The 12,377-nt window shown below is 38.4% G+C and overlaps 1 protein-coding gene and 1 pseudogene across 2 annotated transcripts in view; one reads left to right on the top strand and one right to left on the bottom strand.

The window, feature by feature from the left end:
• The window catches only part of PFDN1 (prefoldin subunit 1), an 84,495-nt gene that overhangs the window by 30,798 nt on the left and 41,320 nt on the right, over nucleotides 1-12,377 (top strand). The gene's annotated exons all lie outside the window — the stretch shown is intronic.
• Nucleotides 8,064-8,897, bottom strand: LOC131274306 (AP-3 complex subunit sigma-1 pseudogene; annotated as a pseudogene).

Below are 12,377 nucleotides of genomic sequence, written 5' to 3'. Positions count from 1 at the left end.
CACTTAATCTTATAGAGGTCCAGGCCATGGAGATATTGGTCACATCTTTGATGGTACTTGGGAGTTTACTCAAATTCTAGGGTACTGTCTCTCTACTTTATAAACCATTTCCCAGGAACAAATTACCAGGAAACCAGCCACTTAAATAAAATCCCCCAAATTTCTGAGGAAAGGAGCAGCAGAAATTTCTCACCGTTCAGAGGAACTATTTCTCCTTGGGCAATATCCCCAAAGGATAAGGTAGCCCTCTCCTGACACATGTCTCACCCAATCATTTCCTTCTGAATAGCTATTCCTGTCTTCTTTCCCTATGCTTCAGTGTCTGGATGTCTCTACAGATGAAGTGTGATAAAAAATCATAACACAAAACCAGATTTCACACATGCGTGGGCTATGTGCATTCTCTATGTATTATGTGTATAGTCAACATGGAAACTCTGATGGTTAGCCTATCCCTCAATTACTACTTCCTTTGCACCCATCTTTCCTGTAAGTCTAACAAAGCTAAGGTCTCCGAATCACACCAAACAGGAAAGCAGAGAATAAAACACTTCTGTGAAAAGGTGCACCGATTGAGTGCCGTCTGCTGACCGGTCTGGAAATTGCACACACAAAAAACTGCTTTTGGTTCTCTCTGTGCTCTCACTCCTGGGAAAAAAATCTATGCCCTGTTAGTGAGTTCCTGGCCTGATTTTCATAACTTAAGCTGGGCAATTTTTAAGACTTAGAATAAGTTGAAGCAATAGCAAAAAGAGTGAAAAATAAACACCAAAAAAACAATAGGCAAGGGAAGTGGTTGTGGCAGAAGTGATAGAGCTTCCTCCTGCCATATGGGAGGACCCGGGTTCGATCCCTGGGACCTCCTGGTGAAAAGGAAGAAGTGAAAACATGCCCACGTGGTGAGCCAGTGCCCACATGAGTGCCTGTGTGGTGAGCGCAAATGCCCACATGGTGAGCCAGTGCCTGTGTGAGTGCCTGCATGGTGAGCCAGTGCTTGTGCAAGTGAGTCACACAGCAAGATGATGCATCAAAAGAGAGACAAGGGGAGAGTCAAGGCGAAGAACAGCAGAAACCAGGAACTGAGGTGGCAAAATTGACAGGGAACCTTTCTCCCCATCAGAGGTCTCCAGGATCAAATCCTGGTGAATCCTTGAGGAGAGAAAATGAGAAGAGAAGACAACATAGACAGCAAAAACAACAGGGTGGGAGGAGGGGAAAGGGGAAAAATAAATAAATCTTTTTAAAAAACCAAACCACACCAAAACAAAAATCGATAGGCAAGAGAAAGAAATTGGCCATCAAAGTAAATTCACCAACATAATCAGATATCTAGACATAAGTAAAAAATTATAAGCCACACTAATAAACAGGAAGAGATGGCCCAGCCAAAAGAACAAACCAAATATCTCGAAGAGATACAGGATTTAAGACAATCAGTGATAATCACACAACTCTCCTAAATCAATTCAAAGAATTGAAAGAATATATGACTAAAGAGATAAAGGATATTAAGAAGACACTGGTTAAGCATAAAGAACAATTTGAAAGCCTTCAAAGAAAAGTAACAGACCTCATGGGAATGAAAGACACAGTAGATGAGATTAAAAATACATTAAACGTACATAATAGGTTTGAATTGCTTGAAGACACAGTTAGCAATTTTGAAGATAAACATCTGAGCTGGAAAAGACAGGAGAACAAAAAGAGGAGACCTGGACCAGCGTCTCAGGGAATTGAATGACAATGGAAAATGCACAAACATACACATTATCAGTGTCCCAGAAGAATAAGAGAACGGAAAGGGGTCAGAAAGTACATTTGAGGAAACAATGACTGAAAACTTCCCAACCCTTATGAAAGACATAAATATCAATATCCAAGAAGGACAATACACCCAAACAAAATAAATCCAAGTAGACCTACCCCGTAACACCTGCTATTCAGAATGACAAACATCAGAAAGAGAGGATTCTGAGAGCAGCAAGAGAAAAGCAAAGCATCACATACAAGGGAACCTCTATAAGATTAAGTGCCAGGAAGTGGATTTGGCTCAATGAATAGAGCATCCACCTACCACATGGGATGTCCAAGGTTCAAACCCAGGGCCTCTTGACCCATCTTGGTGAAGCTAGGCCATGCGCAGTGCTGATGCGTGCAAGGAGTGCTCTGCCGTACAGAGGTGTTCCCCATGTAGGGGAGCCCCATGCACAAGGAGTGCGCCCTGTAAGGAGAGCCACCCTGCACAAAAAAAATTGCAGCCTGCCAGGGAGTGGGGGTGCACACATGGAATGCTGACGCAGCAAGATTATGCAACAAAAAGAGACACAGATTCCCGGTGCCACTGACAAGAATGCAAGCAAACACAGAAGAACACACAGTGAATGGATGCAGAAAGCAGACAGCTCAGGAGGGTGGGGGGGGGGAGGGGAGAGAAATAAATAAAATCAATCTTAAAAAAAATGATTAAGCGCCAACCTCTTATTGGAAACCATGGAGGAGAGAAAAAAGTGGTATGATGTATTTAAGATATTGGAAGATAAAAACTACCAGCCGAGAACTCTGTATCTGGCAAAACTGTCCTTCAAAAATGAGGGTGAGTTTAAATACGATAGAAGATGTAACCAAAAGACCAGAATTACAAGAGATACCAAAGGGAGTGCTGCAGCCTGAAAGGAAAAAACAGGAGTTAAAGACTTGGAGAAGAGTGTAGAAATGAAAATTATTAGGAAGGATAAATTAATGTGTAAAAATACAAAAGTATGACATGACAACAGAAATTCAAGGGACAAAATAAAGTAAGTAATGCCTTTACAGTAATAACAGTGAATGTTAATGGATTGAACTCCCCAATCAAAAAACAAAGATATAGAATGGATGGAAAAGTATGAACCGTCTATGTGTTGTCTACAGTAGACTCATCTCAGATGTGAATACACAACCATGTTAAAAAGTAGAAGGTTGGAAAAAGATACCCCATGGAAATAGGAGCCAAAAAAGAGTTGAGGTAGAGATACTAATATCAGACAAAATAGATTATTATTTTTTTTTGAGGTACCGGGGCCAGGGTGAACCTGGGACTTCATATGTGGGAAGCTGATGCTCAACCACTGAGCCACATCAGCTCCCCTGAGTTGTGTTTTTTATTTTAGGAGGCACTAGGGACTGAACTTGGGACCTCCCATGTGGTAACCAGGTGCTTAACAGCTTGAGCCACATCTGCTCCCCAAAATAGATTTTTTTTTTTCTATCTGATTGTGTCATCGTTTTTTTGATGTGTTGCTTCGCCATGAGGGGGCTAGTGCCTCACCGCGCAGGTCTGGGACACTTTAAAAAATTTTTTTATACCAGGAGGTTTTGGGGATTGAACCTGGGTCCTTCATATGGTAAACTGGAACTCAACTGCTTGAGCCATAGCTGCTTCCCCCAAAATAGATTTTTAAATGCAAAACTGTTATAAGGGGTGAAGAGGGTCATTATATATTAATAAAGGGGGCAGTTGACCAAGAGGAAATTACTATACTAAATATTTATGCACCTAACCTGAGTGCCCCAAGATACATGAGGAGACTTCAATATATCACTCTTGGTATTGGATAGAACATCTGGTCAGAGGATAATTAAAGAAACAGGATGAATAATATGGTAAATGAATTAGATCTAACAGATATCTATAGACATTGCAACCCCAAACAGCAGGATATACATTCTGTTCAAGTGCTCATGGATCCTTCTCCAAGATAGACCATATGTCACAAGTCTCAATAAATTAAAAAAAATTGAAATTATACAAAACACTTTCTCTGATCATAATGGAATGAAGCCAGAAATCAATAATGGATGGAAAAAGGGAAAATTCATGAATATATGGAGATTAAACAACACACTCTTAAATGATCAGTGGGTTAAAGAAGAAATTGCAAAAGAATTCAGCATATCAAAACCTATAGGACACTGCAAAGGTAGTGTTGAGAGGGAAATTTATAGCCCTCAATGCTTACATTGAAAAAGAAGAATGAGGGGAGTGGATGTGGCTCAAGCGGTTGAGCGCCTGCTTCCTAAATGGGAGGCCCTGGCTTTGGTCCCCAGTGCCTTCTAAAAAAACAACAAGCAAACAAATGGAAAAACCCACTCAGGGGAGCCAACATAGCGCAGCAGGGCTTGAGCGCCACCTTCCCACATATGAGGTCCCAGTTTCAATCCCCAGCTCCAGTAACTAAAAAAAGAAAAAAAAAAGAACAAGCTTAAATTGAAGATCTAACTGTACACCTGGAGGAACTAGAAAAAGTTTTCCCAATTCAAAAAGCTTTTTTACTTCTTTCACTCCCCTGGCCTGCCAGCAGGTGGTGCTCTTTGGGGGATCTTCCCACGGAGGTATCTTTTTCAACCTTCACTTACTTGTGTTTCTGGGCTGGCTAGAGCCATGATTCAAAGCTGAGCCCTACTGTCCAAACTCACTGAAGAGAAATCACACTCAGCCCTCTGCCGCATCCTTCCTCCTCCCAGGGGGAAAGTTTGCCTGTTCCGCTCTCAGTTGGCCACTGTCAGCCATGGGTTTTACTGATGCTGTTCACCTTAAGAATGGGGTAAGGATGCTGTTCTTAGCCACAGGGATAAGTGATGGTTTTCGTTTCCTATTTCAATTTATACCCCCACTCCCACCTACCTGCCTCTTGTACTTTCTTATTTTAATGGCTTTATTTTTCTCTGTGGCACTTAATACCACCTGGCATATGATAGTACTAATATCTAGATTTCTTAAATCTGTTTTATTGAGATATAGCTTACATATAATAAAATGCATTCATTTTAAGAGTTAAAGTTGGGTGAATTTTGACAAATTTAACTACCACCCTAATTAAGATATGAATGTTTTATCATCCTAGAAAATTCGTTCTTGTCTCTTCTAAGTCAGTCCTCCTCTCCTATAAACCCTTGTTTCAGGCATCCTCTGTCCTGGTTTCTATCACTGTAGATTGATTAATCTTGCCTCTTCTAGAACTTCATATAAAGGTAATTGTTCTTCGTTTTTGTGGCTTCTTTCACTGAACATAATGATTCCTAGATTTAGCCATGTTGTATTAGGTAGGGCCTTCTCAGGGACTCCATGTTGGATTTTTTTTTTTAAAGATTTATTTATTTATTTATTTCTCTCCCCTCCCACCCCACCCCGGTTGTCTGTTCTCTGTGTCTGTTTGCTGCATCTTCTTTGTCCATTTCTGTTGTTGTCAGTGGCACGGGAATCTGTGTTTCTTTCTGTTGCGTCATCTTGTGTCAGCTCTCTGTGTGTGCAGCACCATTCCTGGGCAGGCTGCACTTTCTTTTGCGCTGGGCGGCTCTCCTTACAGGGCACACTCCTTGCGCGTGGGACTCCCCTACGTGGGGGACACCCCTGCATGGCAGGGCACTCCTTGCACGTGTTAGCACTGCGCGTGGGCCAGCTCCACACTAGTCAAGAAGGCCCGGGGTTTGAACCGCAAACCTCCCATGTGGTAGATGGACGCCCTAACCACAGGGCCAAGTTCACCGCCCTCCATGTTGATTTCAGTTCCACTTCCTCTAGTACTCTTGTCTCTGCCCTCCTCCCTGTGTTTGCCAGCTTCATCCTTAGGTCAGCTGCAGGAGTTCTAAGAGTTTCATTTAGATATGACAATATCCAGAGTTAGAAAGTGCCATGTTCTATGGTGTTACCGTTTTAGAAGCAAAGAAGTCCTTCCCAGAAGTCTTCCAGTGTGCCATCCCTCACATCTCATGACAAGAACTAAGGCAAATGTTTGGGAGATGGGACTGTCATGACTGGGTAAGACCAGTGAAGATTCACCCCAGGATTCACTTCCCCAAATCACTTGGGAAATTAGAGGTTACCCAGACAAAATTGAGCTCTGTTAACAAAGAAAGTGGAATGGATATTTGGTAATCAACCAGTAGCTCTGCTAAAATCACCAGAAGTCATTACTGTGACCAACAATTGGGGACTAATAACATAAGAGCTACTCATAATATATGTAAGGTGAATTCATCCCTAATTAGGGAAGAGTCTAATCAGGGAGTACGGGTAGGAAGTTATTGAAGTAATTCTGGAGTATGGTAATGAGAACGAAAATTAAGGTAGTGGGAGTGAAATGGATAGGAAGAGGGTTGGTATGAAAGAAAGTAACAAGTCTTGATAAATTGGAGATATAGGGGACAAAGAGAATATATGCAAGTTTGGATTTAGGTGAGTAGGCAAGCAGTGATATATCATTGATGGAAATGGGTAACTGCTTGTAGGGAATGGTGGGATACATAGATAAAATGAGATTAATTTTGGACACACTGAACTTGAGGAAATATGGAGCATATAAATAGAAAAGGCCATTAGACTATGCTGGACGTAGTGCAGGCAGTAGGAGTTATTTTGGGGGTTATTAGCCCAGTTGAAACCTTAAAAATGAATGAGTTCTCTGAGGAACTTTGGATAGAGAGAGCTTGACAGAACCTTGCATAATGCTTTCAGTATGGTCACTAGAGGAGAAAAAGGAAGGAGGGATTTAGAGATACAGTAGTTGATGAGGTGGGAACATAGATAGTATAGAACAAAGATGCAGCAGGCTCCCTCAGAATTAAGATTGAACATACTGTGTTCTATAGATTTCTTTTGCCTGAGGTGTGGCAGGTTCAGGAGCTATATTATAATCTAATATTACATCATTTATTTTGTTATTCAAATTGTTCCAGCTTTCACCATTGGGAGCTCTTTCAGGTTATCACCTGTGCCCTTTCATGTATTTCCAACCTTTTTTAAAATTTTATTTTAATTTAAAAATTTTTTTAGCACTTCTTTACTTGTTGGTACTTCAAGATTCAGCAGACTCATTTTTCCTGCTTCAGCCCTAGAGTCAACCATTATTCTAAGAAGCCCAGATTCCTTTTATTGAAGAATGATATTTAGGGCCAAGATCTGTGTGCTGGGTTTGTTTGTTGCTGCCGAGGTGTCACTGTTTCTAGACCCTCTCAATGGATAGAGCTAAGTATATATGTACGTATTAACTTTTGTGTATATACATATCTATAGTTGTTCCTATGTGTAGCTGTATATGTATATTAAACTAAATATGAGTTTATACTGATGATTCAGACTCTCATTCAATCATCTAATCGCATAGAATTAGTTCTAGCCTTCCTTTCTTACTTATCTATATCTTCCCTTTCTTACAGTGAGGAACTGCCTCCTACCATCCACCATCCATTTACTTACTTATTTAACCCCAGAATACATGATGCATGTAAAATGTTTTCAGAATTGTTTCTTCTGCCCATCCCCATGAGAAACAACAAATTTACTAACTAGTTGATCCAGGGTTAACTTGATGGCATCTTTGTGTAAATCATTTTGTACTTTATCAAATATTTTTTCATCTTGAAAATGAAATGATACATCTGATATTTAAATTAGGTTTTTCACTTAATATATTGACATCTTTCCATTTCAGTTAGAATTCTCTCATTTAAAAAAATTTTCCAGAATTTGATTCTTTCTGTTATCAATTATTCTTGATTCATGTGTGCTCAATTCGATTTCATAATTTAAAATAATGGATATTCTTTTCCTTAGCCACTTTGAGACTTAAGTGTATTTATGTTAAAGTCATTTTAGAAGTGATCTATTATTTCTCTTTTGTTGGGAGCAGAGCCATTTGTTGACTGTTGTTTGTAGGCTTTTATCTTTATTTTATTTTATTTTTTTTAACAGTGATAAAATATACTTTTATTTACTTTGTTGAGACAGAAGGTGTAAAAAAAAATTATTTGCTAAAGTAGATATCAGGCAAACAGAAAGGTGCTTTAGAAGTCCAGTTACCTTGGAGTTTATTCAAATTAAGAGAAAAGTTTCATAATGTTTTCATGCAATACATAAATGGTTCTTTAAATAACTAGTGTGACAAAAAGGAAGAATTAAGGAATGCTGCACTTGTGACTCATACAAAACATTAACATTTTTGGTTGTACATAAAGAAATGTCTCAAGCACTTTTTAAAATACCGTAGTAGCCAATACACAGAGGCATGCCTTAGGTGGCCATAGGAATGCAATTTAGAAAAGAAAAAAAAAATCATACTGAAACTACTTAATTTCTTTAAAATCATTGCGCAAGAAAAACAACATTGAATTTCACATACTGATTTTATACAACTTCTATACAGTACCTTGACTTTAATCCAAGAGCAAAAGTTAAAGACTCTCCTCCTTTATTTTTGGTAAACAACTGCCTGGTAAACTTAAATGACCTTTTCCCCTGGATTTTAGCTGGGAATAGCCTTTTTAATGTTATTTAAAAGAAGGCAGGTTTGGCACTTTTATACTGATGTCGCCAATGTTAATATTTCTTGGGATCTCAGGAAGATTCATATTCTTTACAGCAGATACAGCACGGGCTGGAGCTCCTGCTAAGCCAGCCTCAGATTTCTCCAGTTTACTTGGTGCATCATGTGTAACTGTCTCATTCATTTTGGTCTCCAGTACTATTCCCCCATCACCATTTCTGCAAGAATATTGTGAACCTTTTCTACATGGAAAATTAAATCCAGTTCACAGACATTCTCAAAACACTTGTCCAATATTTCCACAAATACTTGAGTTAGATCTAAAATGCCAAGTTCACTTTCTGAAGAATCCACACAGAAGACAAAGTATAATGTCTATAAATCAATTTGTTGTCAGATCCTCCTATTAACAGTCCTCCTTCTAGGAAATTACAAACATTTTCATCTCTTTTAGATACCAAATGGAAAGTCTCCCTGATGATTTGTTGTTGTGTATCTTCACTGTAGGACTGGTAGAACTTGGAGAGCCACGGCTTCCTGTGGTTGTTGAAGATGAGGATGGCTTTGACCATGGCTGGTCAGGGCCTACTGGGTGGGCACTGGGGGCCAGGGCGGGGGTGGGCGCGCAAGCCTTGCCTCTGGATCTCACCGGTGAGCCTTCCCCACCCGCCCTCCGGCTTTTATCTTTAAATTATAATTTAAGTATAGTACAATTTACCCTTTTAAATTATTTAATTTTTTGTTTCAACAAATGCATACTGTTAGTAATTATCACCACAATCAAGATACAGATTATTTACATCACTTCACAAATTTCCTTCATTCCCATTTCAGTCTTCAGCCCCTGGTACCTCAAAAAATAAAAAGTAAAAAATTCGATTGAGGGGAATGGATATAGCTCAGTGGCTGAGTGCCTGCTTCCCATGTATGAGGTCCTGGGTTCAATCCCCAGTACCTCCTAAAAAAAACAAAAAACAAAAAACTCAATTGGCCTCTATGTATGAATCTATTTCTGGACTGCTTTCTTCTGTTCCATTGATCTATATGTCAGCGTTTTGCCAATACCATGTGGCTTGATTATTATTATTTTTTAAAGATTTATTTATTTCTTTTCCACCCCACACGGAAAATAGTGCAGCCTGCCCAGGAGTGGCACCACACACACGGAGAGCTGATGCAGCAAGATGACACAACAAAAAGAGACACAGATTTCTGGTGCTGCTGAGAATGCAAGTGGGCACAGAAGAACATGCAGCAAATGGATGCAAGAGAGCAGACAATGGGGGGTGGAAAGGGGAGAGAAATAAATAAAATTAATAAAAAAAAAAAAAGGACTTTATGGTAAGTCTTGAGATCAGGTACTGTCGTCAGTCCTTCTATTAATACTTTATTCTTTTTTCATAATTGTAGTCATTCTAGATCCTTTGCTTTTCCATATAAATTTTAGAATCAATTTGTTGATTTCTCAGTAAAAGCTTACTGGGAGTTTGACTGGGATTACATGGCTCCATATATGAATTTTTGTAAAATTGACATGTAACAATATAAAGTCATGTCATCAGTGACTTCAGTATGTTTCCATTTTTGTGGGGGGTATTTTTTCCTTTTCCCTTAATGCTTTGTAGTTTCCAACATATAAATTTTACATGTATTTTGTTAGATATATTCCTAGGTATTTCATGTTTTTTGATGCTATCATAAATTTTTTTTCAATTTCTGATCGTTCATTGTTAGGATATAGAACTTTATTTTTTATAAAAATTTATTGTGAAAAAATTTATTGTGATGCATATATGTATATATAGTGTAAAATTTGTCATTTAAACCTTGTAAAATGTAGTGACATTAAATTACATTTACTCTTTATTCAACTGCTTACCATCATACAATACCAAAACTTTGTCACTCCAAACAGAAACTCTGTACCAATTAAGGAATAAATTCCCATTTCCTCTTTCCCCCAGCCCATATACACATGTGTACCATGTCATTAGGGCTTGCAGGGTTGAGTTCCCACCTCCTTTGGTGGGCTATATAAATGATGCTTAATCAAGAACACAGCAGTTGATTCACAGAGAAGAGGAACACAGAGGAAGAGAGAGAGCTCATTAGACATGGCAGAGTCCTTGGGAAGAGAGATGAACCTGATAGTTTATAGCTGAAGAGAACAGAGCAGCTGAGAAGCCTTGCGAGATGACCCTCATGCCAGTCTATAGCTAAGATTGGAAGAAGCTGGGACCATGGAACCTGAAGAGGAAGAAGGAATCCTTACAGACATGCCCACCATCTTGCTTCAACATGTGGCTACAGATATTTGGTGAGAAAGTACCTCTTATGGTACCCTGAGTTGGACTCTTAGGGCCTTGTAACTGTAAGCTCCTACCCCAAATAAATAGCCCTTTATAAAAGCCAACAGATTTCTGGTACTTTACATTGGCACCCCTTTGACTAGTATACCCTCTCATCCAGACACCCAGATTTACTAATCTTTGGTATTTTGCAACATTCATTGTATTTTTTTCTTTCTCTATCTATAATATCATCCATCCATCTATCTAATCATTTATCTTTTATCTAAATATTTGAGAGTAGATTGCATTCATCATGGTCCTCTAACACTTTACAATTCCAGGTTCATTTCCTGGGAACAAAGACACTCACTATGTAACCTCCTTAAATATAGCTATCAACAAGATTAAGAAATTTAATACTAAGGAAAAAAGAGAAATTTAATGTTGATATAAAGCATATAGTCCATATTCCAATATTTTCAGTTGTTCCAATAATGTCCTTTTTCTTTTTTCCCTGGGTTGGAAGATTAAAAAATTTTTTTTTTAAATTTTAGTAACATATTCACGACCTTTAATTTCCTCCTTTAACCCCATTCAGATATACAATTCAGTGTTATTAGTTACATTCACAATGGTGTGTTGCTATCACCACCATACATTACCAAAACTTTTCCATCAACCCCAACAAATTCTATGCCAATTTATTATTATTTTTTTTAATTTTAAGATTATAATTGGCTCGACCAGGGAACAGATGTATTTTCACACCTGGCGTCAAAGTGGTATCTTTTGTCAGTTTGGCACTACCACTACTGTAGAAGCATCTGTTTGAGACTGGGAACTACATTTTCCAGATTCCTTTTCTGATTATTTCTAAGTTAGAGTATGCCAATGAGAGGAACTTGGGAGATTTGGAAGGTAAAAAGGAAGTAAGTGGAGGCTGCTATTTTTGGGAGTCCACGCAAGTGAAATGAAGATGCTTCTTCAGACCTGGGGACCTTATAGACCTTTCTGTGGGCTCCCACTTTATGATACCACTTTGGCAACTAGACATGACAGCTTCTCAGATTTCCCTATGAACAACTGCTTTTCTAGTCAAGCTTCAGGTTGAAGTCCTGTCTTCTGACTATAGCTGTCCCAACTTTCATACCCCCAGTTACTTCCACATTCATATAAATTCTTATTTCTATATTAAACCCCTATTCCAGTAGTACTTTTTTTGGTTATAATTCATGAAAGAACATTTTTATGATTCTACTCTTAACTATAGTCCATCATTTACAATAGGGTTTGCTATGTTGTGCAGTCCTATGTTTTATCTTTTAATTTTTATTTTAGTAACATATATGATCTAAAATTTACCTTTTTAACCAAATTCATGTATGTAATTCAGTGTTGTTAATTACACTCACAATGTTGTGCTACCATCCCTACCATCCATTTCCAAAACTTTACAATCAACCCAAATAGAAATTCTGTACAATTTAGTATTAATTCCCCATTTCCTACCCCCAATCCAGCCCCTGGTAATCTATATTCTAGATTCTAGCTCTAAGAATTTGCTTATTCTAATTATTTCATATCAGTGAGATTCTTTAATATTTGTTCTTTTGTGTGTAGCCTATTTCACTCAACGTAATGCCTTCAAGGGTTATCCATGTTGTCGCATATATCAGAACTTCCTTTTTAATGCTGAATAATATTCCATTGTATGTGTATACCACATTTTCTTTATCCATTCATTAGTTGATGGACACTTGAGTTGCTTCCAGCTCTTGGCCAATAG

The sequence above is a fragment of the Dasypus novemcinctus genome, chromosome 2 (assembly GCF_030445035.2).
Source record: "Dasypus novemcinctus isolate mDasNov1 chromosome 2, mDasNov1.1.hap2, whole genome shotgun sequence".
Lineage (NCBI taxonomy): Eukaryota > Metazoa > Chordata > Mammalia > Cingulata > Dasypodidae > Dasypus > Dasypus novemcinctus.
Note: the sequence above shows the minus strand (reverse complement) of the source record. Positions and strands in the feature narration are given on the sequence as shown.